The sequence below is a fragment of the Ovis canadensis genome, chromosome 7 (genome assembly GCF_042477335.2).
Source record: "Ovis canadensis isolate MfBH-ARS-UI-01 breed Bighorn chromosome 7, ARS-UI_OviCan_v2, whole genome shotgun sequence".
NCBI lineage: Eukaryota > Metazoa > Chordata > Mammalia > Artiodactyla > Bovidae > Ovis > Ovis canadensis.
In genome coordinates, this window is record NC_091251.1 from 63,798,096 (window position 1) to 63,805,849 (window position 7,754).

Sequence of the window (7,754 nt, forward strand, 5' to 3'; positions counted from 1 at the left end):
TTTCCAAGGGCACCAATAGAGTTTTTCCTAGAATATCAATCTGAACTAATAGACTGAAGCCCACAGCATTACAATTATCTTGATTCATATTCAGATGGTCTCTTCTTTGACCAGTGGGAGCATCTGCAAGTTGACTCCTGAGTCCTTTGTGACATGACCCAGAAATCTCTGACACTTACCTTTGACAAGATGACAAGATATTCCAGGATCACCATGTAATTTCCTGCTCCAGTCCCAAATTTAGTCCTTTTTCCAAGGAGCCCTGGAAAAGATTTGTAATGGTTGTATCCTATGCATATACCATTATTTATTTAACCAGTCCACTATTGGAGAGGAAGAGGCTTTAAGTAGTTTCTGACTATTCTCTATTATAAATGAACTACTTGGCCGTTTTGTTCTTAAATAATTTTTTCTATTTTTAAATTTAAGAAAGATTAGTTAGTTGGCCTATTTATGGCCTGGCATGTAAATGAGGGTATATCATTCACCTATTAAAGTCATCTGTAATAAGAGACAGCTTGTGAATAGTTAATTAAAAGGTGACAGCAAGATAAAACCTCTGGTGGGAGGGAGAATATGGATATTTATTTAGTCTCTAACACTCATCAGCCCTTAAGGATATTACCTTGGAACTGAAGTCTTTCTCCTAGTTCCTAGACATTTCACTACCAGCCAAGAGGATAAGACTTTGTAGGAGTATGATAAATGGAAGATTTTTACTGATAAACTGTATTGGAAGTGGCCCACTGATAACTATGCAAAAGGTTTCGAAATTAAATTTACAATCTCTCAACGACCCAAAATTCCTCACTTGACTGACTGTAAATATTTTGATAGACTAAATGTTAAAGTGGATTAAACTATCTTCCAAATAAATGCAATTGGTATCTGCAATGCAGGAGATCCAGGTTCGATCCCTGGGTCAGGAAGATTCCCCTGGAGAAGGGAATGGCTACCCATTCCAGTATTCTTTCCTGGAGAATCCCACAGATAGAGCAGAGAATTCCTTTCCTACAATCCATGGGGTCACAAAGAGTTGGACACAAGTGAGCAACTAACATACAAAAAAGTAAAGTTTCCTTTACATTTTGAATGTGATACAACCTGACTTTTTCCCAAACAGAATTTTTTAAGGTTTTATATCCTTATTTATTATTTTTGGCTGTGGTGGGTTGCTGCATGGGCTTTTCTCTCGTTGTGATGTACGGGCTTCTTATGGTGATGACTTCCCTTGTTGCAGAGCACTGACTCTAAGGCATAGGGGCTTCAATAGTTGTGGCACAAGGGCTTAGTTGCTCTGCGGGATGTGGGATCTTCCCAGACCAGGGATCAAACAGGTGTCCCTTGCATTGCCAGGAGGATTCTTAACCACCAGGCCACAAAGGAAGCCCCCCAAACTGAATGTTTGAAAGCTACTTTTCTAAAACTCCTGGGTATAGGCTGCAACCCTTTTCTTTAGGAAGAAAATTAAAGTAGCTGTGTCCAGAGGGAGTCTAACAGTGACTATTGTCGCTTATTTCCTGTTTACTTAGTTCATGTGGTCAGGTTCTATGGGATAAAGGTGATATTGGTCAAAATTCATTACATTAGTTAGTTCAAAGGTATATTTAAAAATTAACTCATCCTACAGAATAGTTTTCATTTAGGATTAACAGAATCTTCACCCTTCATTTTATTAGGGGAACCTCAGGCATTAAATACTTTTTGGACTTAAACTGTGTATAGTTTCATGTTCTGATTTTAACACTTACAATCTACCATGTAAAATAGAAAACTGGTATGAATGCTTTCCTGTAGACTGTTTTTGTTCATTTCCATTTGTTGTGGAGAGAGAATTTTTGGGTGAGTATGATTGCCAGATAAAATACTGCATAGCCAATTAAATTTGAATTTCAGATACACAAGTAATAATTTTTAGTATAAGTATGTCCCAAATATTTCATGGGACATATTCATTCTAAAAATTATTTGTTCTTGATCTAAAATTCAAATTTAATTGGAAATCCTGCATTAAATCTGGCAACCCTATAGATTAATAGAGCCTAATGGTCACTGATCTTTGAAAATTAAAAAGAACAACATGTTGTATAATGTAAAGCAACACTTCTAAAACTTTGAAGTTCATACAGATTACCTCAGCGACTTATTAGAAAGCAGATCTTGATTCAGAAGATCTGGAATAAGAGCTGAAATTCCGTATTTTTAAACTCCTGCTTGGTGCTGATACTGCTTCTCCATAAGCCACCATCTGTTCAAGGTTGTGATGGACATGTATTTTTTTGTTTGTTTTTGTTGGGTTGGTTGGGTTTTTGTCTTGTCTACTCACGGCCATGCAGGTGCTTCTCACTGGCTGAGGGCAGCCCATGAACCTGAATCTAGGGTGGAAGGGAGGAGAGTAAAATATTTGACAACTTCTACCAGTTTACTAGTAACACAAAGAAGGCGCTTCCCTGGTGGTTCAGTGGTAAAGAATCCTCCTGCCAATGCAGGAGACACGGGTTCCATCCCTGGGTTGGGAAGAACCCCTAGAGACGGAAACAGCAACTCACTCCGGTATTCTTGCCTGGGAAATCCCATGAACAGAGGAGCTAGATGGGCTCTAGTCCATGGGATCGCAAAAGAGCTGGAAATAACTGGAGCAACTAACCAGGATAGTTAGGAAGAAGCAAGGATAGCAGCCAGTTCTCTCTCTTGCAGCATTACAGTTGCCAAGTTAAGTTCCCAGGGCAGTGATGGTGGCAGAGAAAGGGGGCAGAGTCCGGCATGCTGAGCAGTATCAGTAATAGCAATCTTTTCCCTGGGGTGTTTCTGCAGTATGATTTAGGGCAGTTCTGGGCTTGGTTTTCAACCCTCATAATAATTCCATGAGTTGTGCACTTTTCTATTGAATTATTTGGTTTCTGTTGCTTGAAACTAATTACCCCGATGAAGCCAAAGCGTCCACCAGAAGCTAGCTGACACAACCCATCACCTGGCAGTACATGTATGGATGTCACCTAGGTCACCACTCAGGATGATCTCTGCTTCACAGGGTGAGGACAATTCTGAGACAGGTGTAACCTCTACTCAGTGGAAGGATGTCTGTTTTCTGGCATGCATCTCTGTGCCTTCTCTGTCAATGAGTTTTCTGACAAGGACCCATCTTGGCTTGATATGACTAGATTTATATGCTAACCCTATTTAACTAGTTATATGACTTTGGGCTAATCACTGTGTCTGTGAACTCCATTTAGACTACATGTTTATTATTACATTTGTTTATGTTATATCATATTATTTGGATAAATATTTATCATAGATAAATGGATGTTTCATAAAAATTAGAATCACACATCCATAATTATTTGTCATAGTTTTTTTCTGCTATATAGTGAGTTTCTAAGAGGCCTATAGCTAATTGAACTGTTTGTTTACTATGGTAGCACAGTGCTTATACATAGTAACTGCTCAAGATAAAAAGATAAACACTGATACACATCTTATACTGTTGTTGAAATGATTAAATGAATCCATCAGACTCCTGCTCCTCCAAGTGTGGTCTCAGCATCGCCTGGGAGCTAGTTAGAAATGCAGTTTTGGGCTCCATCTCAGATTTAGAATCTGCAATTTCATAAGATCCTTGGGTGATTCATTTTTTTAATTTAAGTATGAGAAATACTGCTGTAGACTATACATTCAGTGAGGACAGAGATATGTGTAGCGTACAGTACGTACTCAAGTCTGAGAAACACGAATGTAGAATATACATTCAATGAGGACAGAGATATATGTGGCATATAGTAAGTACTCAATACTATTTTTTGTATGAGTAAATGAAAGGTGATAAATATGAAAGCATTTTGTAAATGGTTTTAAGCTCTATATCACAGGATTGCCAAAGAACAAAAGTACGTTGTTTTGGCTTCACTAAAATCTTCTAGAGAAATAGTTTGAACTGACACTTTCTAATGCCAGTTTATATACTGAAGCAAGTATATTTATTTTTCATACAGTTGAGTGACAATTCCATGAAGAAACCCAGTTTTAGATTAAAAAAATAATAGTCCCTTAACTGAAATGGACTTTACAGTGAGTTTATTAGCATGACAGCTAATTATAGAACTTCTTCTGAAGATTGACAAAGAAAATTTATTGCAGTTCTATTTCCTATGAGATAACACCTTGATCAAGAGCTAGGATGCTAATGTCAAACTTTAAGAAACGGGATTGGTAGATGCTGTATAGTTAGCATCAACTTCTAACAAAGAAAATGCATCTAGTTTCTCACTTAATGTCTATATGAAATGCTTTATTCATTTAATCATTCTTCAAGTCATCAAACATTTATCAAATCTGTCACTATTTGACAAGTGCTGTGCAAGGACTTTCTGATGGATTACCAGGTACAATATTCTTAAGGAGTTCCATATCAATACAATGATGATAACTTTTTAACTACATAGGCTAACAAAAGACTTCTGTGATTTATGAATTCATGAGCGTTAAAGTCTTAAAGTGTTCCAGAAATGAAACCACATAGTTTTATATTCAACAAATTTATTGGAAAGGGTAAAATTATTATTTTCCAGGTAACTCCAGCATATAGCCTGCTGTGTGGCTAAGACATATAGAATTGTTTTTAATTAGGGTTTCTCTAAAGAATATAATAGGGATGCCCTGGTTATTTTTTATTTTCTCCTCCAGATCCATTTTCCATTTTTCATCCTATTTGCTTTGTTCTTTATTGGAGGCTGACCTCTATAGATTCTACTATCCAAGCCCTCTAGCTTCTGGTTGAGTTTGGCCAATGGGAAAGAGTAGGAGAAAAAGAGGACAAGTGCTTTATTTCCCATTCCTGTACTGGGCCACATTTGGCAGTGGCTGCATTTCTCTATTTATAGTCACAGCTTTTATCAGGCATCCCGTTCCAAACTACAGCTCTTACTGGGTTCCATTAAAAAGCTGCCTTCCCTGGTTCCTTCAGGCTTAAGTCTTCTTATTGTTACCAGTCCTTAATTGCTTTACCATTATTAGTTGGTTCCCTTAATCCTTCCCACTATATGCTTACCTCTGTAAAGTGAACCTTTATTAAGCTCTTTTTACCCTTTGAGTGTACCATCTTCAGTGTTAGGAGAGGAGGCAATCAATCAGCCAGTATCTAAGGTCTGCCTGCTGGGCTGGCACTGTTAAGACATATAATACACGATCCTGCTCCCGAGGCACTTACAGCCCAGTGAAGGAGATAAAACCAACACATGTGAAGCAATTAGGAAACACTACACATTGGTATCTGAGAGACATTTGGTTTTCTGCCACTCAGCATCAATTCACTCTTCTGATAACCACACCCTGATCTTCCTCTTCTATCACTCTCAGCCAGTTCTCTTCTAGGTGGAGTGAACTCCACTTTCAACAACATGAGTAATCATTCCTCTGGCCACATGTCCTAATCAAAGCCAATAAAATATAAGGAGATTATTGCTGGCACTTCTGGGAAAGAGGTATGCACTCTTCCACTGAGATTGCTAACAGTAAGGATTATGTGAACTGGAGCTGCCAGGAACCACCATATGGAGCCTGAGAAAGAAGCCAACACAGAATGCAGAGCCAAGAGATGAAGCAGAATAGAATTCTAATGACATTGCTTAAGCCCTTGGATCAAGCTATGCCTTAAGCTAAATATATCACTACTTCTTTAGTTATATGAGCCAATAGCCAAATTATTCTCTCTCTTTTTTTTTTTTTTTTTGCATAAGTCAGTTTGAGTTGTATTTTTTTATTTTGTCACCTGCAACTAAAATAGTTCTAACAATTCATAAATTGTTACTGGAAGTGGGAATTAGTAACAGAAAGATCTTAAACTGTTGAGTCAGTTGATTCAGAGGAGGCTCCATCTATACTGGGCTGGGAACTCAAGAGCAAAGTAGTAGGTCAAACTGGCACCTGTTGTATACTAGGATTCAGAAAATGTGCCTATCAAGTATGAAACACAAAAGGACAAGATACTAGAGTATATCAACTCTTACATGCTGGTTTTTAGTTAGATCCTATGAGAAAGACTCAAGATTAAAGTGAGCTTTATTTATCTAAAGCAGAGAGGAAACAATACTGCTTTGTTATAAATGATCTTTTCTCTTTTTTTTTTTTTTTGGCTGTACCACACAGCATTCAGGATCTTAGTTTCCCAACCGTAGCTTGCCAAGCTCCTCTGCCCATGGGATTCTCCAGGCAAAAATACTGGAGTGGGTTGCCATGCTCTCCTCCAGGGAATCTTCCCATACCAGGAATTGAACCCATGTCTCCTACGTCTCCTGCATTGGTAGGTGGTTCTTTACCACTAACACCACCTGTGAAGCCTTCCCAACCCCTCACTGCCAGGGGAGTCCCTAAATGATCATTTTTGCTTATAGGCTGCAATCAAATATGATGGAAACTTCAGTAATCTGGAGCCATTAAGGGTAGGAAAAGCCCCCAAAGACTGTTAATACCATTGAAAGCAAGAAATGGAAAAGACTGGAACTTGGGAGAAATCTGAACACTCCCTGGCCTCTCTCAAGCAATTCCTGCCTGCTTAGGAACATAACAATTATCACTCTGTTCCTCTACCACTACTATGCCATTCCATCCTTACATCCCCTTTCTCTCCTCCAGCCTCTTTACAAAACCAGTGGCTATTGTTTCAAATTGTTCCAGGGAGAAACCAAAATGGGAGAATACCAAGGCCTATTACCAAAGAATAAAAATAACCATATCAAAATCTAGATGCAAAGACTACAGTTTTAAATGATCTCTGACTATGGAGTTTTTTTCTCCCATGGAACTGGCCACATACAAATAGACTGGAAGATTACTAAGAAGGAAAGGAAATTGCATTGTGAAAGAAACCTAACTCTAGAGAACAAAAACCCAGGTTACTTACTGCTGCAAAGGTAAACATAAGCCTGAGTAACTTAACACAACAGATATTTATTTTGCACTTTTGTAGAGTACAATATCAGTATTCCTGATTAGCGAGTGGTTTTCCACAAGGGGTCATTCAGTTACCCAGATTCTTTCCATCTCATGGCTCTCTTATGTATTCTTCAGGGTCTTAGAGTTCTTCCAGTGCAACTTTAGGAGGATAAAGAGACCAGCAAAGCTTACCTGCTTCTGAACCACATTGTTAAGTGATTCAGATCACTTCTACTCATAGTCCAATGAAACAGACATAAGACTTTACCAAGATTAACAGGGAAGCTGGGAAATGTAGTCTCTGGGTAAGAAGCTACTTCTAGCAACAACTCCACTTAACAGAACAGCATCCGAGCTATTTGATAGTGAAAGCTAGTTATCTCTACCATAGCAAGTGACTTTTCACTACTCACTGTAGCAAGAAGCTGGATGCTAAACAGGCATGGCCCCTGGAAGGATTATCTTCCCCATTGTCTATTCCAGTTATGGTATGGGAGAACAATGGATGAAAGATTCTCCAAGAGCAGAACATATGGCAGCCAGATGGGTTGATCAAAGAACTTTCTCTTCTCTCATGGTAAGAAGCCTTAGCTATTCCTGTCCAGCTAGATATGACATATGACTATATATAATGGTCTCTATGAATTGGAGACCACAGTGTATTTGCCATAGCCCTTTTTCTAAATATGAGTTTTCTTTGCAGGTGTTCATTTCTTTTCTTGTCCTTACAAATTAAGTATTTTGTAGCTGATTTTATCATGTAGCCTTAGGTTGCTAGACCATGAAGAACTATATGGTTACAAGCTGGAGAAACGCTTTATCCT